Below are 25515 nucleotides of genomic sequence, written 5' to 3'. Positions count from 1 at the left end.
AGTGTCAGCCTAGATTTGTGTGCTCAAGTCTCTGGAGTGGGACTTGAATCCACAACCTTTGGACTCAGAGGCGAGGGTGCTAGCAAATGAGCCACAGCTGACACTCAAAAGGTTATGAGGCCTCTCATCTCTGGTGAACTATTTGAAACAAGTGTGTAGTTGTAAAATATGAGGTAAGTTTGCATTCGGTATGAGGAGACTGATAAACCCAAAGGGTGTCAGAGAGATGCCATGTTTCACTTAATTAGAAAGAAGGAAAGAAAGCTGCATTGGAGACCTTGGGACATGGGTAGGCTTGGAGAAACCATCTTCACGATTTGTCATGAAATCCCCACAAGTTTGGGACTCAGGGGAAACGTGCGCTACTCTATGGTTGGTTATCGTGTTTAAGAGTAATATTATGTTGGTTAGGGTATTTAAGATTAATGTTTTGTCGGTAATGAATGAAGTAATTTATCACACATATTACTGTCTCTCGTTGTACGAAACTGTTTAAAGGATAAGGAAGGAATCATCCAACAAGGGCTAGCGACCAAAACTGCACATTCATGAAGCACTGTGTGCCATCAGCAGATGCAGAATTGTGCACCACCACAATCTGTAAACTAATGGACCAATTGATACACCATTCCTACTTTTGCACCACGCAGGAGACCATACCTGGTTCAATGGAGATTGTAGTACAGCTTTTAAAGACAGGCGTCATTCATACTTAAGCGTAAAAAGACAAAGTAGTAAAGCAACAGCACAGGACTGCTCTCAAGGAAAACATAAAAATCCGTAACTAATTGACAGCAAAGCGATTGCACTACCAATTACCAGTCAAAAGCTCTCTAGCTTAACCACATTCATTCTATAGTGGTGATGTACAATCAGGCAACCAACGGGAAGAGATAGCAACATGAACTTTCCAATTGCCTTCTATGGCAGGACCAGTGTGCCATATTCAGCCAAACTTGCGAAGTGCACAATTCAACTCAGCTGTCCTCTGACGTCTACACCTTCATAGACACGGCTGTCCAGTCTATTCAGTTTATTGCAAGTGACAATAAGAAGCAACCGTGTGCATTCAACACCGAGAAGGCTAAAGCAGGATCCTTGCTGCTGAGCTGAAGACCAAAACTCCAGAACTAGCTTCCTGTTATGGAGTATGTTAGTATAGCACAGGCATCTACACAAATTTGTCGGGAATTGCCTGTGTGTAATTTAACTAAAAAATAAACACCAGCAAATATCTAGCGCAGAAACTTAAGCTCTAACAGACTCCTCCCAGTCATCAGTACTGACGCAGAACATAAGGGTAGATTCAGAAGGGAGAGAAGCAAAACTGGAAATGGAAGGCAGAAATTTAGTAAGCGACTTTGGAAGACAGAGGAAACAAAGGCTATTAAATGGACAACAAGGGAGCTTGGCAGTGCTAAATGGTATATGCTTCAACGCAAGGAGCCTAGGGAATAAAGCAAATGAGCTGAGAGCACAGATAGACACGTGGGGTTATGATATTTTAGCAATTACTGAGAAATAGCTGAAAGAAGGGCAGGAATAGCAGCTCAACCGCCCTGGTTACAGGGTTTTCAGACGAGATGGAGAGGGGGATAAAATGGAGGAGTCGCAATATTGATGAAAGACATAATTACAGCTGTAAGGAGTGATGGTATCTTAGAAGGATCATCCAATGAGGCCATATGGGTTGAGCTGAAAAAAAGGGGAAATCACAATGCTGGGAGTGTACTTCAGTAGCCCAAACAGTCGGAGGGAGATAAAAGAGCACTTATGTAGGCAAATTTCTGGGACGTGCAAAAACAGGGCAGTAATAGTAGGGGATTTAAACTTCCCTAACATTAACAGGGATAAAATAGTGTGAAAGGTATAGAGGGAGCAGAATTCTTAAAATGCATTCAGGAGAATTGTTTGTAGCCAGTACGTAGCAAGCCCAACTGGAAGGCTGTTTGCAGTTCGGTTTCGCAGGGCTCAGTACTGGGTCCTTTGCTTTTTTGTGGCATATATGAATGATTTGGACTTGAATGTAGGAAGTATGATTAAGAAGTTTGCAGATGATACAAAAATTGGCCGTGTGGTTGATAATGAAAAAGAAAGCTGTAGACTGCAGTAAGATATCAATGGACTGGTCTGGTGCGCAGAACAGTGGCAAATGCAATTCAATCCAGTGAAGTGTGAGGTAATGCATTTGGGGAGGGCTAACAAGGCAAGGTATTATACAATAAATGGTAGGACACTGTGTAGTGCAGAGGATCAGCGGGACCGCATGTCCACAGATCCCTGAAGATAACAGGACAGGTAGATCAGGTCGTTAAAATGCATAAGGGATATTTGCCTTTATTCGCCGAAGCATAGAATATTAGAGCAGAGAGGTTATGCTTGAATTGTATAAAACACCAGTTAGGGTGCAGCTTAAATACAGCCTGCAGTTCTGGTCACCACATATCAGAAGGATGTGACTGCACTAGAGAGAGTGGAGAGGAGATTTACGAGGAAGTTGTCTGGGCTGCGGAATTTTAGCTATTAGTTAACATTGGATAGGCTGGGGTTATTTTCTTTTGAATGGAGGAGGCTGAGGGGAGATCTAATTGAGGTGTATAGAATTATGAGGGGCCTAGATAGTTGGATAGGAAGGAACTAATACCCTTAGCAGAACGGCCAATAAGCAGGGGGCATAGATTTGAAGTAATTGCTAAGAGGGTTAGAGGGAATTTGAGGCGAATTTTTTTCACCTAGAGTGTGGTGGGCATCTGAAACTCACTGCCTGAAAGGGTGGTGGAGGCCAAAACCCTCATCACATTTAAAAATTATTGGATATGCATCTGAAGTGCCGTAACCTACAAGGCTACGGGCCAAGTGCTGAAAATTCAAATAACTGAGAATAGCTCTTTGTCGGCCGGAACGGACAAGATGGGCCGAATGACCTCCTTCTGTGCTGTAAATTTCTATGAATCTATGGTGAATAGTACCTTCATGTTACATGTTGACAACAATATTCTGCTCGCTATAGCTTTATTAGGACGGCCAAAATTAGGATCGCCAGAATCACTCAGCTCCAAACATTATTCAGAGAATACGGGAGCTGAACAGCATTGGAGAAATGGAAGCAGCTGCCTGAATATCAACGCATCATTGCAATGCGTATGGCATCAGGGAGTCTTCACAATCTGGAGGTCATTTGGGCCAAGTGGAACACCCTTCAGTTGGTAATCAATCATCACAGCCCTGCAGAAGTTCCTTGCAGACGTATCCTCTGCCTAACTATCTTCAGCTACTTCATCAATGATCTCCACTCCACCATAATTCACGAGTGTTGCTGTTAACTGATAATTACAGTGTTTCGCTCCAGTGGCAACATCTTAGATAATGAATCAGCCAGCAGCAGCAGTAACTTTCAAAAGGGATTTGTATATATACTTGAAAACGAAATACATTTCGGGGCTATGGCGAAAAACCGGGCGAGTGAAACTATTTGGCTTGCTCTTTCAAAGAGCCGATACAGGCACGATGGATCAATTTACCTCTTGCTGTGCTGTATGATTCTATCGTTATTCTACGAAACCAGCCCACAACAGGACACATACAACATTCAATGTGGGGTAACATTCGTGCCACATAAGTGCCAATCAATGGCCAGCTCATTGACCAAGGAAAAGCCCATCAATTTCCCGAATGCTTCAACTTACCATCTATATCCTGGACGTTAATCATTCGCTAGCAACTTAACCGACCCTGCCATATGAACGACCGTAACTACTGAAGCAGCGCAGAAGCTGAAAAGTTTGCAATGAATCTATCAACCTTTGAGCCTCTTTCTGCCATCCACAAGGCTCAAGTGTGGAATTTGGAACAATAGGCAATATTCATCCGGATGGGTGCTTCTGAACGCTCAAGTATCTCTGCACTATCCAGAACAGCAACAGTTTGTTTGATTCGCACCCATTTCACAGGAATCCATGGGTGCAGCACGTATTATGTACATGATGCTTTGAAACAATCAATTAATCAACAACAGACCCAGAGTTGACAATGGAAAAAAAACAAATGTGGAAAGTTTTGGCAAGCATTGGTCCAAAGTAACTTATTCCTCCCAAGCATGCTACACGTGCCAGATGTCATGTCTTAAATTACTCATATACTGAAGTTTTTGGATTAATCTATTTTAAGTTAATTGGGGGTTAATGCAATTTAGTGGTTACTTTTATAAAGCCAACAGACTACTTTGCCTTATATCGTTCTTGTCTTACCATTATTATCTGAGTAATATAGACTTTTGGTGTGGCTTTTTTAGGAAAGAAAGCAGAACACAAGGGTGTCGCTATCAGAAAGGGTTGCCCACATTATTTTGCTTACGATTTTTAATCGGCTTATTCATGCCTGATTTAAACTAAGGGCAAAAGGAATGTCATACACCAGCAAAGTAATGCTAAGCCCAAGGAAATTGTGCTAAGACAATGCCACACATTGTAAAAAGTGAAGAAAACAAGATTGACGGCAAAAAACAGTGAAGAGCCAGAATATAATTTTAATGATTGGAGAATGCAGCTTTTTTAACCATTAACCAATTGACTATAAAAGAAATAAATCACATTCATCTTGAATTTTTCAAGAAGTCAACTTTGTTAATGTTATGGCTAGATAACGATTTATAAAATAAGTCGTACCAATTGGTGCATTCGTCTGTTGAAGTATGTTGCCCTGGAAAATAATGGCGTCAGAAGCACATCAAAGATACATACAGGTGCAAGTGCCAGGCTTACGCGAGCAATCTCCACGACGACAGTGGTCTGTGCATAGGTGAAAACATTAAGTGATTTTTGTTCCGGTGTAGATGGCCTCGGCTGTTACTCTTTAGTTTTGAAGTGTAACTGAGCATAATCTGAACTCTTGTCCTGTAGTTTAGGCTTTTCTGTTTTCCTGGAGCCAGCCAATTCCAGCGTAGCGTACGTCAGATTTGTATCTGTTGTCGCTTGCTTTGTCTATAAAGCGAGTGTTGGAGAATATCATTAGTATATGGCCGGTGGCAGTTTGTTCAGCAGTTAAAGGAGCCATTACATTTAAGAAAGTCAACAGGTAATGCGCTTTAAATAAGATGAGCAGAATAATGTATTTTCTCCGCTACCATGGGTGATCTGTGTTTTTTTCCCTCAGCCTACCTGGGCGTACACAGTCCTCTCATCTTGATACTTAGCGCTTGCAATTTTCATTGACTTGGTTAAATCTAATGCAGTGTAAAGCACCATCTCATTTGCTGATCCCTGCATAGATCACAAAGTAATGCATGTTATATTGTTTACTCATTATCTTATTGACACTGCAGTGTATGGATTACACGTTGAACCGAACGATCAGTAATACTAAAACCAGAGTTGGAAAGTGAAGCATTAAAATAAATCCACATGGAGCTTTTGTAATCTCTCAATAATTTTATACTACATCATTAGGACAGTATATTATATTTTACTCTCACAATGTTGACTATAGTCATGTTATAACTTATGGCTGTTACACAAGTTACTGCTTAGTAAGCCCTATGCGTGAAAGCACAAAGGCCTAAGATACCTTAATTAATTCAGGTGTTTTCCCCTTACATGTGCACGCGTGTTTGTAAATTACATTTTATGTTGTAGTTACTGATTACATTAGCATTATATATTTTGGAAACAATTTCAATAATATATGAAAAAACGCAGTAAATACCTTTAGGAGATACATTTAATTTAGAATTCTCTCGCTGAATTCTGGCCAGCAGATTAATTGCATCTATGAAAGTATTTCATGCTTAATCTCACAGCCAATTTCTATTTGCATAACAAATGGATGAATAGAACCTACCAGATCTTCGGGATGTGGTGGTTGCTCCATGTAATCCCCTGTTCCTGGTAATGAATGGACTTGAAAATTTGAACATTAATTATTTGCTTATATCGTTCTCCATGATTCCAAAGCCATTTCATGTAGGCTTAATATACAGTCCAAATGTATTTCCAGTAACACAATAAAGAACTTGTTGGTATCTCAATTTGTTCAAGCTTTACTGTCAAATCACCATCTCCAGAGTTTGTTAAATATTTGAGTGCTACTCGAGTCAAGTTCCATGTGGTCAAGAGGCTTCCTGCTTTGACCATGGCCCTGAAATTGCGGTGTCTGTGACGGCATACTCTCAGAGTACACCATTGTATTCCTTTTGAAATGTCTGCAAAGTTCCGGATTTCCTCATATGCTTGTGTAAAATCTGGAACTTGAGAGCTGTCAATGTATACGTTGACAGCCCGTATATGGGAAACCCGAAAAAGCAATCGCTGGCGCAGAGTTCAGCTATTTACCCAGTGACAGGCCAGTGATTTTATCGCCGATCCTTCGTTGTCCCTGGGTCAAAATCCTGGAACTCCCTACCTAACAGCACTGTGGGAATGCCTTCAGCACACGGTCTGCAGCCATTCAAGAAGGAGGCTCACCGCCACCTTCTCAACGGCAATTAGGGATGGGCAATTAATGCTGGCCTTGCTAGAGATGCCCACATCCAGTAAAAATTGCCCACGTAGGTCTTACATTTGATGCATACAGGCGTAGGGTCTGTTTGTATCAGCGTAAGGAGATATCTAAGGCTTAAATTAAATATTTTTCATGTCCAAAATTATGCACATACACTGTGTTAAATGAGTTTATGCAAATATTAGACTGTATTACAGTTTTAAATACCTATACAATTAACAAAACATTTTTTTTACCGAAGTTGGTGGAATGGCGGTACTTTTGAATAAAATTCTAACTTTGTACATTGTATAATTAGTAGATTTGGGAATTCCATTGCATATGATTAGAGGATTCCGTTCGTAAGTTATTGGAAAGTAATTCTGTTTATAGATTGGAGGACTGGGCCCATTTGATCCCAGATACGCTTACGATCCACCTGCATCCTGGGATCAGTGGATCATTACACTGCACTCCGCCTCGACGCCTGAGACCACAACTTTTCGCAGCCTGGGCACCAGGAGATACTTTCGTAATTGTTTCATGGGTCGGAGGCATACTGCGGATGTATGTTTCTGACGGCAATTTCTAGGTTACTTGACGGGATACCACACCACTATAGACCGTGCCCTCAGCTTACTTCCACAAAGGCTTTGCACCAGCAGAAAGAGGTCAGACAATTTTAGATCCAGAAGGAGAAACTTTCGCCTACCCACTCCAGAGAGGTGAAAGACAATACGGCCACTTAATTGCTGCGGGACAGATTATTAAACTCAGCGCATAGGTTCTAGTGCTCCCTCTCCCTGGCTCCTATCATCAACAGCACAACATGCCCTCCATTTGCAAGAGTGAAGAAACATCTTCTCATTTATGTAGCGTGCAATCGGACGTTAAGACATCCCAATGCGCTTCTCAAATTTAACGTACTTTGGAAGCTTAATCAATGTTGTAAAGTAAGGAAACGCGGTGGCTAATTGGGCACAGAAAGGTCCCACATACAGTAATGCGATAAATAAACAATTACTTTCTTTTACCGATATAAATTGGGGATAAATGTTTTACAGGACACCGAGAGACCATCCAGCCCTCCTTAAATAGTGCCAAGAGATATTTTACATCCACCTCAGCGGGCAGATGGAGACTGGTTTCAAGTTTTTATTCGAAAGCTCTCCCTCAGTTTGGCACTGGGGTGTCAGCTTAGATTATGTGCTTAACTCTCCGACTATGATTGTCACGTGAGAATGCTACTTCTGATCCAAGGCTGACATTAACTTATTACATCCCTAACCTCACTTTATCAAGGAAATACTAAAGGACACAATGAAACGGGACAATTTCATACCTTTACATATTGTTAATTGACATCGCTTCCTAATGATTATCAGGAGCAACATCATTAAGATTCCACCTCCTGCGGATCCATAGACCGGTATGTACCATAGTGCGTTGCCACCTCCTGTAAAATGAATGTCAAAATAAAATTTGAACTAATATATTGTGAGAAAGTGTTCTGCAGTCCCAACTTTCAGTGTCGCCAACCTTTCTTTTGAACAGTTATTTCAGGTTTCGAGAGTACCGCAGCATAAAGAGAAGGTTAAACATTTTATTGACCTTCTTATTTTTCCTTTTCTTTTACAAACCATTATGATTACTTAACATCTAAAGATAATTTTATTACTGCAATTATAAAACGGACCACGATTTAACACCCAGCACTGAATAATATTTAAGATGATTATCCTTGGACTTTAGTTTTACTACCACATGTTAAATAGGAATTAGATATGAAAATTGATTCCTAGATTGGTCACCAGTGTTTGGTGAACAAGTTGTGCTGTTTCGAAAATCCAACAACTTCAGGTTTACTTTTACTGAAATCAGCATTTTATTTCCAGAATTGTTTAAAGTGAAGTCAAATTCTCAAACTACCATGGCGTGATTGTCAGTCCAGGCATCTCGGTTACTATTTCCGTACCATCACAATTATACAACAATACCTCAACTCTCTAATTAGAAAAGTTCAGTACAAAGACCCATTCGCCAACAGACCAGAAATAATCTACTTAAATCCATATTCTTATTCCTATGAAGAGTGATAACCCATCAATGCTCCTTTAAAGGATTGTGGACAAAATTGCGCAAATGCCAAATACGGTCATTAATCTTTGGTATCCATCTTGGTTCAGATGTTCCTTGCATTTGTTATAATTAGATTTTACCTCCAGTACTGGTTGAAATGAATCGGAAGTCAGTTGCCGTTTGGCCGGTGAGGTGAAATGCCTGGCAGGTATATATAGTCCCGCTCTTGACAGGCTGCGACTCTTCCAAAAAGCTGGAAACTTCATACAGACCTTTTTCATTTATCTGTATAAGGGCGTTTATCCCGGTTTCAACCTTCACACCATCCTTGTACCAAGTAATATTGAGATTATCTGGGTAAAATTCAGCAGTTTTACACACAAGAATCCGACAAGCAGATGCATTACGATGAGCCTCATTGCAGTCAATACGCAGTGGGGTTGGGGGAACTGTGACAAAAGATACAGAAGAGATTAGAACTGACTGAGATCTTTCAGAATGTATGAATTAATTCTTGTTTCTACCACATCAGAGCCAATGTGACATTAATACTTTCCAAACATTAAATGGAATGTTCATTTATAGAAACTTTGGGTGGATTTTTGACTTGCTGCCTGGGCGGGAAACAGACGATGTTGATCCGCAAATCGGCATCAAGTTGAAAATCTATCCCATTATTTAACGGATTACAATTTGTACTGAGACGTTGGTGAGCTAAACACTGATACCGTCGAGATCAGTGCTATAAATAATATAGGTGGAAGATATAAAGGTTTGGAGGGTTTTGATACATATATATCTCAATATAACTCATACTTAAGTGCAGGTAGGAAGTGGGTCGCTGGATAATATGGATTCCAACACTTCGCATTTTACAGGGCTAAGCTTTTAATTGAAAAGAGATAATTTCACGATCAAGTTGTTTTAATGTTGTTTATAAAACATATTGAACACCATTCACCTAAACAGGAATATTTTAGAAAGTTGACAAATGGTTCAGTAACTGTCGAGACAGTTTTACTGAGTTAGAGACTCTTTTGAAGTAATTATTGTGAAGAGTGTTGGAAAGGTTAATTTAAAATATAGATAATACGTAGTTTAAGAACGGCAGTAAGTGAAGAAGCATGGCTGGAGGAAACGCAAAGCAGAAGAAAATAGATCAATGGGAAAGTTACTGAGAACTCGCCGTAGAGGGACCCGAAGTTTAAGCAAGAGTGCTGCAGAGAGAGACGCAACGGTTCGAAACCAACAATTAACTTGCCATCTAAGGGAAGAGCTTTTACGTCATATTCTCATTCGAGCGGCAGGTTTACCAGTGAAAGTCAATCAGTCGTCCTCGCTAAAATACACTATACTCAATTATATCCAGCAAATTATGTTACATCGTGATAGTGAAAGATATTTATTGCGCTCTGCTTATTGATTTAGCTTGTCTACGCTAATTATTAATAATGCATTCGTAATGATATTAATGCATCATCAATGTTGAACCTCATGTTCACCACTAGCTTCAATTTAGTGGACGCAATTAAGTAAATTAATAAGTGGCAAACCACTTTCACGTTCAATTCTTGGTCGCGTTCTTTATCAAGTGTTTAAATGTCTCTTTACCGAACGTTATATTACATTCGTGTTCGTTCCCAAACGTTAATTGAACCTAATTGCATATAAATAAATCAAGGAATTGAATAAGAATTTCACTGTAAACTCCTAAAGGCTTATAACAAACGCTTGGATGCCCCAAACACGAATGACGATAACAAAATTCTTGCACCGTACTTGTTTTATTTGCTTTAAACATTTAGTTGAATAGTTTTAGGTAGAAATTACCGTAGATGACAAGCTTTGACCCAGTTCCATTTCCCATTCGACTACCCGGATGTATCACTCCGCAGCAATAAAGTCCGGAGTCCGCGGCGCTGACATTCAGGAGTTGAAGATTGGCCTCTCCTTTCTTCAAAGCAAAAAATCGTTTGCTGCTGTCATTAACTGACTGTAGAAACTCATTTTCTCCCAGTTTCCACCAATAAACAGTCACATCGGAATTATCTTTGAAAAAAGGGAACGCGCAATAGAAAGTAATGTTTCCACCTGCGATCACGTTCGCGTTTTCAGGGGCTTGGAACACACTTAAATGAGCATCTGCAACAGCTGCGAGGAAATAAATGCAAATAATAATTAGATATATCGCACACACACAGCTTGCTGACAATAATCATCGACTTCTGATATTAGGGTATGTTTGCTGAGGATTAAATTCAATCTTTGTCAACGATATGTGATACTACAAGCGCTGTCTATAACGAGTTCATTTTAAACGATGAGATCTGTCGGCGCTGCTGTGTATTTAATGTGCCTTGCTTCCACATTTCTATTAAAAGTAACCTGATGTGAGGCGCAGACCACACCAGCACATTTTGAATTGCACATGTCTTCACGAACAGAAAATGATCAAATGTAAGAAGTCACACAACACCAGGTTATAGTCCAACAGCTTTATTTGAAATCACCTGGTGTTATGTGACTTCTTACATTTGTCCACCCCAGTCCAACTCCGGCATCTCCACACCAGAAAATGATCAGACAATGAACACATCAACTGAGATATGGTTGTTGCGACGCAAGGACTACGACCTTGACATAGCTCATAACGAAAGGACTTCCACTGGACTGTGTTTCTTGTTTTATGTTCAATTGACGTGCTAATACAGCCTAACACCAGATTCACTTTAACAATAGTCTCGTGGCACTGGCCATGGACCTTTCATCAACCATGCAATATAATCCTCGTGACTTTCTCTATCTCAACATCCTTGAGCAAAGGACCCGGCATCATTCAAAGATGCAGTTGCTCCTATCCAAGTGCAGCACACTACAATCGTCTATATTAAATTATATCTACGAAATTCAGTTAATTCCTCTATTTAATCCAGTTTTGTCTGCAATCTTATTTTATTTCATCCACGGTCTTTATATCTGCAGATATGTTTGTGCAATCCATGCACTTGCAGATAACATCGCAATGGCTTTACCCAAATAATTGATAAATCATGCAATGGTCCTAACGATGAATAACTATCTTGTGTGTCCCTGAATAGAACAGGTTCCGTGTCCAACCCCAACCGAATCCTGCTTGCAAATCCCGCAATGCTAAACCTATTTTAGTAGCCTTATGTGCAGAATTCTACAAATCTCTTTTTAATAGTCTAGATATGCAATATCAATATGACTGCCTCATCTACCAACTTTGTAAGTTCTTGGGCAAAAGTGCAACGAAGTTGGTGAGACACGACTTTCTATTTCATGAACCATGTCTGGATTCCCTAAAAAACTCATCCTTTCGAATTGATACTACAGCGCATATCTTATAATTGTATAGAGTCGAGGTTCTCACTTAGACCATTTTTGAAATTTTGGGAAGTCGTGGCCCCCTCACCGGTCCATGGGCAGCATCACAGGAACAATATGCACGGTGGCATAGTGGTTAGCACTGTTGCCTCACAGCGCCAGAGACCCGGGTTCGAATCCGGCCTCGGGTGACTGTCTGTGTGGAGTTTGCACATTCTCCCCGTGTTTGCGTGGGTTTCCTCCGGGTGCTCCGGTTTCCTCCCACAGTCCAAAGATGTGCGGGCTAGGTTGATTGGCTATGATAAATTGACCCTTAGTGTTAGGGGGATTAAATACGTTGGGTTATGGGGATCGGGTGGGATATGTGTCGGTGCAGGCTCGATGGGCCGAAATGGCCTCTATCTGCACTGTGGGGTCTGTGTGTGTGTCTGTGTGTGAATATAACTTCTAAATTTATACACACATGGCTGACATAGCACAGGCCACATTTATTGGAACACACTCGGGAGAATGTATTCAAGGTCAGCACCCTGATCTTTTTTACGAGCACTAACTGCAGCAAGGACTACATCCGTATACAGTTCAACAGGTTTACTTTTAACATCAGCCTCATGTGGTCGTCTTGTTAAACCAGCATCTTTGAATGTAATGAAGGCAGTTGCAAAGTAAGCTTTTAAAACGTTTGCCATATCCTGGCACTCCGCCTGAAGCTGCCCAGAGGACCGTTCAATGGTCTAGTACTTTCCTTTGTGAGCCTGTGATGTTCAACCTATTTGAAAAATACCTTGCTATTAATACCCCCGAACCAACCATCTCCATCCGTGACTTTCTCGCTAATCATACAGATTCTTACATTTATCCTAATGCTTGAACATTGGAGCTTGTATAACTTTGGACCTCTGAGCGAAACAGTGACCAGATATAACTCCAACACATACCATATACAACTGACTTCAAATTTGCAGCGTCCTCCGTATCTTGCTTTTGACATATTAAAACATGACATGAATAGAAAGGAAAACTCATGGATATACCTGTATAAATAATCGCGAAGATCAATATCCAGGGATACACAGTCATATTTAGAAATGGAATTAACTGCACGCTACAGGTAGGCGCCAACCTCGGATGATTTGGAAATACTGGCTTACTCCGAACGTGATTCGAACTGAGAGATGATGACGCATGAGTCTAAAACTGCCGTCAGTAACGGAATTTATTTTAACAGTTAAGATCTGTGCCCGCGGTTGTGCATTCATGATGGATTATAACTTGAACACAGTATTTAATCGGAAAGGCTGTAATAACAGCGAACATAACTTTAAAGTGTTAGATCAAATTTTTGGAGAAATTATTTAGCTCGACATCTAGAGTTGTTGAGAAAGTTTATGGACTTCAACAAAGTCAACACGACTGGCGGATATCACACAGCGCCATGCGCACTTTAGTACATGCAACTAACTTTAAGCCAAAATGAAAGCAAACCACCATTACTACAGCGGACGGTGGCCTCAGGCTTGCACCTCCATTGCAATAAACATAAGAAGCGCAACTTATACTGCGGGCCCTGCCTGGCATTGCGTACAATGAACGTAGAAATTTGTGAGGTTGTGTTTGGCGTTTTCCATCTGCCTGTTTAACAGCTGAAGATATAATTTGAGCGTCATGTCTCACTAATTTAACAATAATTCAAACAATATACTTCATAAAACTACCGTTGATCAAATTCCGCTAGCAGACCAGACACACCAATGTAAGAAAGATAATAATATACAGAACGATTTTGGAATATTAAGACATTTTGTGAGGACGATCCAGTGCACAAGGACACAATAAATATGAAGGTGGGTAGAATTAATCTGCAGTTCAACTGAAACCATCTATATGTTTTTGCATATATATCTTGAGGCAATGTTTAGAATAATTCCACCTAATAAGCATAACTGTGCCTAGATACTATTATGTTGCAATCAAAAGACGCACGTTTAGTGTTAGAACTGCCTACACGAAAATGTACTAATATATCATTTCCGTTCTTTACCCCGAGACAGGAATCCGTTTATGATTTAGTCTATCAAATAGAGCAGAACCCACATTTCAGGTGAGACCGAAAAGGTCATCTGCTTTTTCATCAATGTATGAACAGCCAGAGTGTAAGCGTATTTTAATAGGATACGTGCGAGTGGAAACCACAGTTTAACCTTGTGATTCTTGCCGATGAATTGTTTCACGATCTTAACCAGTTACCCTGTTAACGTAAATCACGGGTTGTAATATCGTGTTGCTAGTGTTAAAGTAGATCAAAGATCAGCAGATGAACAACTATCAACTTTTCTTTGTATTGATCAACGTTAAACAATCTGTACTTTATGCAACAACCTTCTTCATAAAGCACGGAATCATCCCCACGAGGCAGCATGTTTGAGATACAAGAGTTCATTTACGGTCTCACAACATTTTTATTGATTAATCATTGAAATTGAGATACTAATCTGTCCGGCCACAGGTTTCTCTGTTTTAAGATAAACTATGTGATTATTCTATACCTAAGTCGATGCTAGATAGATCAAAATCCTTTTATAATGTCTATCCTAAAAAAAGTCATAATAATAGGTGAAAGTACTTTTTAATATCTGTCAGGTCAGCAAGGTATTAATATATTATGCATTGAAAGGGGTTTTGCATTTTTAGCAACCTTGCATATTTAGAGATCATTTTCATCGATTTGGAGCGATCATAAGATGAGGAATTCTTCATTAAGATGGAGAGTAAAGTAGTTGATACATTCGCTGTTTGGATCAAAACGTAGGACTTCAATAACAGACAATGGGCGTTGGAGCGAAAACAAAGCAGAAGAAGATTACAGCTTTTAGGCTCAGTTTTGGAACATGGTAAAGGAAATATTGCAAGACTAAAGTTGGAAATATAGGGCTGTATATTCCGCTCGGAGGCTTCCCGCGGACGGAATCCCCCGGCCTCCAAAAAAGAACCGTACCGACTTTAATGCTCTGAGCCCACGTAAACTTCCGATTCTATCCTGAGGACTCCTGGGTAGCGTATGACGTCACGCCGTCCGGGAGCGCAGCGTGCGCGGAAACTACCTCTTTTATTTAAACCTGGTTGTACTTGTCACAACTCTTCAACTACATGATGAGTCCATTACATTCATTAAGCACAATAAGGCTAAGCCTTAAAAAAAGACAGCTTTAAGATTAACAGTACACGTGCGCGGAACCTAGGGCTTCCAGAGTAGGGGAGACCCGCCCACAAAAGTTATATTTGCATAGGCCACGTCCCAGTTTTCTTTCAACTCTTCAGAAGCATTGGATATTGAAAGTAGCTGCAAAACATAGAAACATAGAAGATAGGAGCAGGAGTTGGCCATTCGGCCCCTCGAGCTTGTTCCCGCATTTAATGAGATCATGACTGATCATCCAAATTCAGTACCCTGTCCCTGCTTTCTCCCCATATCCCTTGATCCCTTTAGCCTTTAGAAATATATCTAACTCCTTCTTGAATATATTTAATAAGTTGGCCTCAACTGCCTTCTGTGGTAGAGAATTCCACAGGTTCACCAGTCTCTGGGTGAAGACATTCCTCCTCATCTCAGTCCTAAATGACTTACCCATTATCCTTAGACTGTGGCCCCTGGTTCTGGACTTCCCTGCCATTGGGAACATCCTTCTTGCATCTAGTCTGTCTAGTCCTGTTAGAAATTTATAAGTTTCAATGAGATCCCCTCTCATTCTTCTAAACCCTAGCGAATATAAGCCTAATCGACTCAATCCCAGGCATCAGACTGGTGAATCTTCGCTGCACTCCCTCCATGGCAAGAACATCCTTCCTCAGATAAGGCGACTATAACTGCACACAATACTCAAGGTGTGGTCTCACCAAGGCCCTGTACATCTACAGCAAGACATCCTTGCTCTTATACTCGAATCCTCTCGCTATGAAGGCCAACATACCATTTGCCTTCTGAAGCACCTGCTGCACCTGAATGCTTACCTTCAGCGATTGGTGCACAAGGCCACCCAGGTCCCGTTGCACTTCCCCTTTTCCCAATCTATTGCCGCTCAGCTAATAATCTGTCTTCCTCTTTTTACACCAAAGTGTATAACCTCGCATTTATCCACATTATACTGCATCTGCCATGCATCTGCCCAATCACCCAAACGGTCCAAATCATACTGGAATTTCTAAGCATCCTCCTCACAGCACACACACCCACATGGCTTTGTGTCGTTTGCAAACTTGGAGATATTACATCTAGTTCCCTCATCTAGATCATTAATATATATTGTGAATAGCTGGGGTCCTAGCACCGATCCCTGTGGTACCCCACTAGTCACTGCTTGCCAGTCAGAAAAATACCCGTTTATTCCAACTCTTTGCTTCCTGTCTGCAAAACCAGTTCTCTATCTAAGTCAGTACCTTACCACAATCCCATGTGCCTTAACTCTGCACGCCAATCTCTTAGGCGGGATTTTATCGAAAGCCTTCTGAAAGTCCAAATTCCCCACATCCACTGCTTCTCCCTTATCTATTCTACCAGTTACTTCCTCAAAAATTTCCATTAGATTAGTCAAGCATGATTTACCTTTTGTAAATCCCTGTTGACATTGTCCGATCTTGTCACTGTTTTCCAAGTGCTCTGCTATTACCTCTTTTATAATGGACTCTAGCATTTTCCCCACTACTGATGTCAGGCTTACTGATGTATAATTCCCCGTTTTCTCTCTACCACATTTTTAAATAGTGGGGTTACATTAGCTACCCTCCAATCCAAGGGACCTATTCCAGAGTCTATAGAATTTTGGAAGATGACCAGCAATGCATCTAATATTTCTAGGGCCACTTCCTTAAGCACCCTAGGATGTAGATTATTAGGCCCTGCGGATTTATCAGCCTTCAATCCCGTCAACTTCCCTAACACCATTTCCCTACAATTACTGATTTCATTCAATTCCACGCTCTCATTAGACCCTATGTTCCCCGAAATCTCTGGAAGGTTACTTGTGTCCTCATTTGTGAAGACAGAACCAAAGTATGTATTATTTTTTCAGTCATTTCTTTGTTCCCCATTATAAATTACCCTGATTCTGACTGCAAGGGACCTACGCTTGACTTCACCAATCTATTTCTCTTCACATATATACAGAAGCTTTTATAGTCAGTTTTTATATTCCATGCTAGATTACTCTCATATTCTATTTTCTTCTCTTAATTAATCGCTTTGTCCTCGTTTGCTGAATCCTAAACTGCTCCCAATCCTCAGCTTTGCTGCTTTTTCGGGCCAATTGATATGTCCTCTCCTTGGAGCTTATGCTCTCCCTAATTTCCCTTGTTAGCCACGGTTGAGTCACCTTTTGTTTTATTGTTATGCCAAAAAGGGATGAACAAATTCTGTAGTTTATCCATGCAATCTTTAAATGTTTGCCATTGCCTATCCACTGTCAACCCTTTAAACAACATTCCCAAATCCATCCTAGACAACTCGCACCTCATATCATCGTAGTTTCCTTTATTTAAATTTAGGACAATAGTCTCTGAATCAACAGGATGTATCCCTGATTTCCCGCATAGCACAGGAGGAGCATGCCACGGTGCCGAGCTGCCCTGCCCTGACTTACCTTTAATTGATTTAAATTAATTTAAAACAAATCAATAGCAATAATTACACTACAATTAAATGATATAATCAAGGGACCTTGGTTACTAGCACTCCCCGATATACAACAGCGTCCTTAGAAACTATAACCACAAAAATTAAGACCTTCTAAATTTTTAAACTATTAATCTTAACTGTCAAACTATAGAGTAGTATAAATACTCAACTGCCCGCCCTCACCCAATCAGCTGCTTCCACTTGCCCACATCACTTTTTGAATCATGATGAGGCTCCGGAACACCACCACCTGTCTGCGAGATTGGTAAGCCTCTGTAAGAAAGCCCGCGAAGTTGAGTTTAAGTACTCACTGTACCACCGCACTCTGCTCCTCCCGATAATGGTCTCTGTAAAAAAGCCCGCAAATTGAGTTTAAGTACTCACGGTACCGCTGATCTCTGTGGCTCCCGACACTGGCCTCTGTAAAACAGCTCGCGAAAGTGAATTTAAGTACTCTTTGTACCACTGCTCTCTGCACCTCCCGACACTGGCCTTTGTAAAAAAGCCCACAAAAGTGAGTTTAAGTACTCACTGTACTGCCGCTCTCTGCTCCTCCTAACACTGACCTCTGTAAAAAAGCCCGTGAAAGTGAGTTTAATTACTCACTGTACCACCGCTCTCTGCTCCTCCCGACACTGGCCTCTCCAAAACTCAATGGTCAATTGTTTCTTTATAGTTTTCTTCAACTTTTGTAAACTTTGCGATACTTTTGAAGACTTTTACATGTATTTGAAGAATCTTAAAGAGTTTCAAAGAGATTTCAAGCAATTTAAAGAGATCTAAAAGCCCTGAAAACATTTATTTCATTCATCTATATAATAAGCAAAGTGAAATATGAGGACTAGGCACAATTCGGATGATTAAGAGAGCTCAGAATTTCAGTTTCGATGACATCAGCACACTCATCAATGAGGTTGAGGCGAAGTGCCCGAGGATCATTGGGGGAATGAGAAGTCCAGGGTGCTGTGCAAATGACAGATGACAGCTTGGTCAGAAGTTTCCCAGGCTGCCAATGCGAACTCCATCATTTCAAGGACAGCGGAGCAATGCCAATACTTTGACTCCCACAGAACCGCCCTTTCCTGCTCCCAGCACAGAAGCAGTGCAGGCCCATGAATCAGCAGCTCCGCCAGTCCTGATGCAAGCATAAGTTGCTTTACAGCAGCAGCGACAGTAGCAGCAGCAGCCACAACCCTGTCACGGGGTAATTGCTGAAGGGCAAAAGATGGCACACAGGGGCCTTTCACTTGGCATCAGAGGGCTCCGGTCATGAGGAAGGGGTAAGAACAGGAGACAGTAGGTTGTCACCTTTTGCACAATCCACCTCCTTTGAACCTCAGGTACAGATGCGAGGGGGCAAATCGTTCAATTCTTTAATGTTTTGTTTTATTTAAATGTTAAATGTTGTCGTTGCTTTTTTATTGAAATATATATTTGTGGCTGAAAGTATATGTAACCGTTTCATTTAAAAAGTAGAGCCTCTAGTCACTTTGAAAAAAACGTCTACATTTTTATTTGCAAAAATATTTAAATTTACAACGGATTGAAAATTAGAAAATAGCTAGTTTCCAACTTGAATGACTTTATTGCACTAAGAAACAAATAAGCCACTTTAAACCATTAACAAATTTTATTCAAAAAATTACGTTTGCGAATGCTTGAAAAGTAGAAAATAATTAGTTAACATTTAAAAGTTAAAAACTAGGAACATCAAAACTTTACCTCAAAAGTCTTTGATGCTGCAATAAAAGTTCACTTTTTCACTTTAACTTGTGTCTTTTCCTTTCTTTGCCTTGCTGGGGAGGGGGAGGTGCAAGGCGACACTATCATCACCTCATGAAGGTGTTGGCTACTAGCAGTTCCCAAGCAGGCTTACTTTCGGCAGCACTTGAATCCTCCCCATCAGGCCTGGGCACAGGCACATTGCCATCGTCCATGTCCTCCATTTCAGCAGGGAGTTCCTCTGCAGGGATAATGGTCAGTCTGTTCCGCCGGGCAAAGTTATGGAAAGTACAGCAGGCCACCACAATCCTTGCCACTTTCAGAGGAGCATACTGCAAGGTACCCCCTGACCTGTCCAGGAACCGGAAGCGTGATTCAGAACCCCAATTGTCCTCTCTGCCACTTGCCATGTGGACACATGTGCGTGGTTGTATCTCTCCTGATCCTCATTATTGGTCTTGTGGTAGGGAGTCATCAGCCATGGTCTTAGCAGGTAGCCCTTGTCGCCCAATATCCATGCGCATCATGGAGGCAATGTGCTGAGGATGCCATATTATTCAGGGTTACTGGGGATGAAGGAGTCATGTGCACTTCCCCAGTGATCTGCATCATGTTTAGGATCCTGAGGTGCGCATCACAGGCTATCATGACATTCAATGAATGAAACCCCTTCCTATTGATGTATGTCACAGGTGCATCCTCTGGTGCCTTCAATCCAACATGGGTTGCATCGACGGCCCCAATCACTTTGGGAAATCCAACAATGATTGAAAATGCAAGGGCCATCTCCTTTTGATGGCGAGTGGACAAGTCAAAGTCTATGAATTCTGAAGCCCTACGGAAATTGGCATCTGTGTCCTGGTGAATGCAGGCCAATGCAGCACTCCGGGAGAGGTTGGAAATATCACCAGTGCCTGCCTGAAATGACCCACTTGCAAAGAAGTTCAATGCTGTGGTTACCTTCATGTTCACTGACAAGGCAGTGCGGGACTTCGAGCGTGTTTGAAGGTCTTCCTTTAACATGTCACATATTCGGCCGATTGCCTCTTTACTGAAGCACAGCCTCCACACTCACAATCCCTCCGACAGCATCTCAAATGACAGCCTCTCCCTGTACACTCTCTGGGGTGGGTAGTAGTTCCTCTTAATCATGAGATCCTGATGGTTCCTCAGTCTTCTCTTTTGTTCCCTGGCATTTCGAATTCTCTGAAGCACAGTCGCACCGAGGATCAGGGCAACATCGTCAACGGGCATGTTTCTCCCTCACGGACTTCCACTTTAAACAAATGAAGTACTTGTAAGGAAAAAATGGAAAGAGTTGTAACGTTAATTTTAATACAGTGAGTGGCTAGAAAATCACGTCGGGCTATGGTGGGGAACGTAAGGTTTCAGATTGGGAACACGTCATACCTGCCTGATGAATATCACGGCCCGAGATGATTTTCTAAGGAATTTTCACAAAGTCATACATACAATTTTTAAAGTGCATGGAAAAGTTAACATCTAACTAATTGATATTTTATGGCATCATTTTCAAAACTTTAGCAAATGTTAAATAATTAATTGTTAAACCGTCATTTTCACATTTAAGAAAATGAAATCTAATTCAATAGAATGATTACCTTGCACGCAGCAAGAGTTGGTCGTTCTATTAACTACACTACTCAAAAGAAGATCCAAAACCAATAAAGTTCTTAACAAATTAAAGTTGATAAAAACTTACCTCAGGCTTTCTACAAAGAACTTTGCTCACTTTCACAATTAAAATGTTCCGTTTCCAATCCCACTACTGAAAGAGTTCTTCTTCCTGCAGCTTCTTCCAGTAGAATGCAGGCTGTACGCCTGCTTTTACTAGGCACAGCTGTTTCGGACGTACCTGAACTGAAGCATTTGAGCAGAATCGGAAATTTGAACCAGTAGCGCTGCCTTTCCTGCGCATGCGTCTGTCTGTCAAGCACTTTCTTGACAGATCAGAAACGCCGCTTTCCAGTGCATGTGCTGTGTGTGCCTGAAACCGGCATTTCCGATGTCCCTACGGGCGAGTACACAGCGCGTACCCACCCGTAGGGATCGGAATATCCGGGCCATCAAGTCATTGAATCATGTAGCATTGATCCAATTCCCATTTGAAAGCTGCTTCCATGACCCTACCATATAGTGCATTCTGGATCATAAAAAATCTTAACATTACATATAATTACAGCACAGAAGCAGGCCTTTCGGCCGAACCAGTTCATGCTGGCATTTATTCTGCCCTTGAGTCTCCTCATCCTTCCTCATCTAAGTCTATCAGCATAACCCTCTATTCCCTTCTCCCTCATATGCATATGCAGCTTTCACTTAAATCCATCTTTACTATTCGCCTCAATGACTATCTGTTGTACCGACTTCCACATTCTCAGTATTCTCTGGGTAAAGAAGCTTTTTCTGAATTCCCTATTTGATTTCTTGCCGAAAGTTGCCTTAGCCCTAAGCTCGGGAATTTCCTGCCTAGACATCTCCGCCTCTCTACTTCTCTTTCCTCCTATAAGTTGCTCTTTAAAACCTACGTTTTTGACCAAGCTTTTGGTCATCTGCACTAATTTTTCCTTTTCTGGCTCGGGGTCAATTTAATTTTCTTATAATACTGCTGTGAAGCGCCTTGGGACGCTTTACTTCGCTAAAGGCGCTATAAAATACAAGTTGTTGTTGTTGTTGTCTACCTTATATTGATGGCATCTAGATTTGCTGGTCTCCACAAGAGGAAAAACTCTGTGTTTACTCTATCAAAACGTTTGATAATTTTAAAGACCTCTATTAGGTCAACTTTCAGCCTTCTCTTTGCAAGAGAAAATAGACCCAGCATGTTCATCCTTTCCTGATTGGTATAACCTCGCAGTATTGGGGTAATTCTTGCAAATCCTTTTTGCAAGCTCTCCAGTGGCTCCATCGTCATTTTATAATATGGCAATCAGAATGGTACATCGTACTTCACGTGTGGTCTAACGAAGCTTCCATACAAGTTTAGCATAACTTTTCTACTTTTCAATTCTCACCCTCTAGAATTAAAAACCCGTGCTTGGCTTTCTTGTTTATAGCCTTATTAACTTGAGTCATTACTTTTAGTGATGTGTGTATTGTACACACAGATCTCTTACCTGGTCTATCCCACTTAGATTATTATTCTCCAAGTAACATGTGACCACCTTATTTTTTGCCCCAAAATGTAATACCTCACACTTATCTATATTGAAATTAAGTTGCCAATTGAATGCCCATTTTGCAAGTTTATTAATGTCTTGTAATTTGTTGCAGTCCTCCTCATTATTGAATATACCCCCCCAATTTGGTGTCGTCCACAAATGTAAAAATTGTGTTTTGATTCAAAAGTCTAAATTGTGAATGTAAATTGTGAACAACAGTGGTCCCAGCACAGATCTGTGTGTGAACTCACTTACAACCTTTTGTCATAGAAACATAGAAGATAGGAGCAGGAGTAGGCCATTTGGCCGCTCAAGCCCGCTCCACCATTTAAGGAGATCATGGCTGATCATCCAAATTCGGTACCCTGTCCCTGCTTTCTCCCCATATCCCTTGATCCCTTTAGCCTCAAGATATGAATCCAACTCCTACTTTAATATATTTAATGAAATGGCCTCAACTGCCTTGTCTGGCAGATATTTCCACAGGTTCACCAATCTCTGGGTGAAGAAATTCCTCCTGATCTCACTCCTAAATAGCTTACCCCTTATCCTTAGACTGGGACCCATGGTTCTGGACTCCCCCGCCATCGGGAACATCATTCCTGCATCTAGTCTGTCGAGTCCTGTTAGAATTTTATAAGTTTCAATGAGATCCCCTCTCATTCTTCTAAACTCTAGCGAATATAAGCCTAATCGAACCGATCTCTCCTCATACGTCATTCCTGCCATCCCAGGCATCCCAGGCTTCGCTGCACTCCCTCCATGGCAAGAACATCGCTCCTCAGATAAGGTGATAAAAACTGCACACAATTCTCAAGGTGTGGTCTCACCAAGGCCCTGTACAACTGCAGCAAATCATCCTTGCTCCTGTACTCGAATCCTCTCGCTATGAAGGCCAACACACCAGTTGCCTTCTTAACTGTCTGCTGCACCTGCATGTTTACCTTTAGCAACTGGTGCACAAGGAGACCCAGGTCTCGTTGCACTTCCACTTTTTCCAATCTATTGCCGTTCAGATAATAATCTGTCTTCCTCTTTTTGCCACCGAAGTGGATAACCTCGCATTTATCCTCATTAAACTGCATTTGCCATGCATCTGCCCAATCACCCAACCTGTCCAAATCGTACTGGAGTTTCTCTGCATCCTCCTCAGAGCACACACACCCACCCAGCTGCATGTCGTCTGCAAACTTGGAGATATTACATCTAGTTCCCTTGTCTAGATCATTTATATATATTGTGAATAGCTGGGGTCCCAGCACCGATCCCTGCTGTACCACAGTAGTCACTGCCTGCCACTCCGAAAACGACCCTTTTATTCCAACTCTTTGCTTCCTGTCTGCCTACCAGTGCTCTATCCAAGACAGTACCTTACCCCCAATCCCATGTGCTTTAACATTACATGCTAATCTCTTATGCGGGACCTTATTGAAAGCCTTCTGAAAGCCCAAATACACCACGTTCACTGGTTCTCCCTTGTCAATTCTACCAGTTAAATCCTCAAAACATTCCAGTAGATTAGTCAAGCATGATTTACCTTTTGTGAATCCATGTTGACTTTGTCTGATCCTGTCACTCTTTTCCAATTGCTATTCTATTACATCTTTTATAATGGACTCTAGCATTTCCCCCACTACCGATGTCAGAATGCCAGTCTATAATTCCCTATTTTTTCTCTACCGCACTTTTTAAATAGTGTGGTTACATTAGTTATCCCCCAATCCATGGGAGCTGTTCCAGAGTCTATATAATTTTGCAAGGTGACCAGCAATGCATCTAGTATTTCTTTGTCCACTTCCTTAGGTACCCTAGGATGTAGGTTATCAGGCCCTGTGGATTTATCGGCTTTCATTCCCTTCAATTTCCTTAACAACTTTTCCCTACAAATACTGATTTCATTCAATTCCTCCTTGACCTATGTTCCCCGACTACACTGGGAGTTTACTTGTGTCCTCCGTTATGAAGGCAGAAACAAAGTATGTATTTAATTGGTCAGCCATTTCTTTGTTCCCCATTATAAATTCCCCCAATTCTCACTGCAAGAGACCTACGCTTGACTTCACCAATCTTTTTCTCTTCACATATCTATAGAAGCTTTTACAGTCAGTTTTTATGTTCTCCGCAAGCTTACTATCATAATCTATTTTCCCCCTCTTAATTAATCCCTTTGTCCTCCTTTGCTGAATCCACAACTGCTCCCAATCTTCAGCTTTGCTGTTATCTCTGGCCAAATTATATACCCTCCCCTTGGATCTTATGCTATCTATAATTTCCCATGTTAGCCACGCTTGAGTCACCTTATTTGTATTATTTTTATGCCAAACAATGATGAACACATTCTGTAGTTCATCCATGCGATCTTTAAATGTTTGACATTGCCTACCCACCGTCAACCCTTTAAGTAACGTTCCCCAATCCATCCTAGCCAACTCGTGCCTCATACCTTTGTAGTTTCCATTATTTAAATTCAGGACCCTAATCTCTGAGTCAATTACTTCACTCTCCATTTTAATGAAGAATTTTATCATATTATTATCGTTCCTCCCCAAGTGGCCTCGCACAACAAGATTGCTAATTAATCCTTTCTCATTACATAATACCCAGTCTAAGATGGCCTGATCTCCAGTTGATTCCTCAACATATTGGTCCAGGAAACAATCCCGTATACACTCTAGGAATTCCCCCTCCACTGTATTGTTACTAATCTGATTAGCTACCATTTACAACTACTCTCTGCTTTCTTTCTAGCAACCAGCTAGCTAGCCATTCTTCTATTTCTTCCCTGAATCTGTATGCTGTGACCTTATTGATTAGTCTATTATGTGGTACCTTATCGAACGTCTTTTTGAAATATAGATATATGACATCTACTGCATTTCTTGTCTCTTCTCCCTCTGTTACCTCTTCAAAAATTCAATGAGGTTGGTCAAGCAAGACTTTAACTTTTGAAATCCATGCTAAATATTCTTTATTATATTTTTAGTTTCTAGATGTTTTTCAATGTTTTCCTTTATTAGGGATTTGATTACCATTTCTACCACC

The sequence above is a fragment of the Somniosus microcephalus genome, chromosome 6 (genome assembly GCF_052327205.1).
Source record: "Somniosus microcephalus isolate GS21.2 chromosome 6, FLI_Smic_1.0, whole genome shotgun sequence".
Taxonomy (NCBI): Eukaryota; Metazoa; Chordata; class Chondrichthyes; order Squaliformes; family Somniosidae; genus Somniosus; species Somniosus microcephalus.
This window is presented reverse-complemented; position numbering follows the sequence as displayed.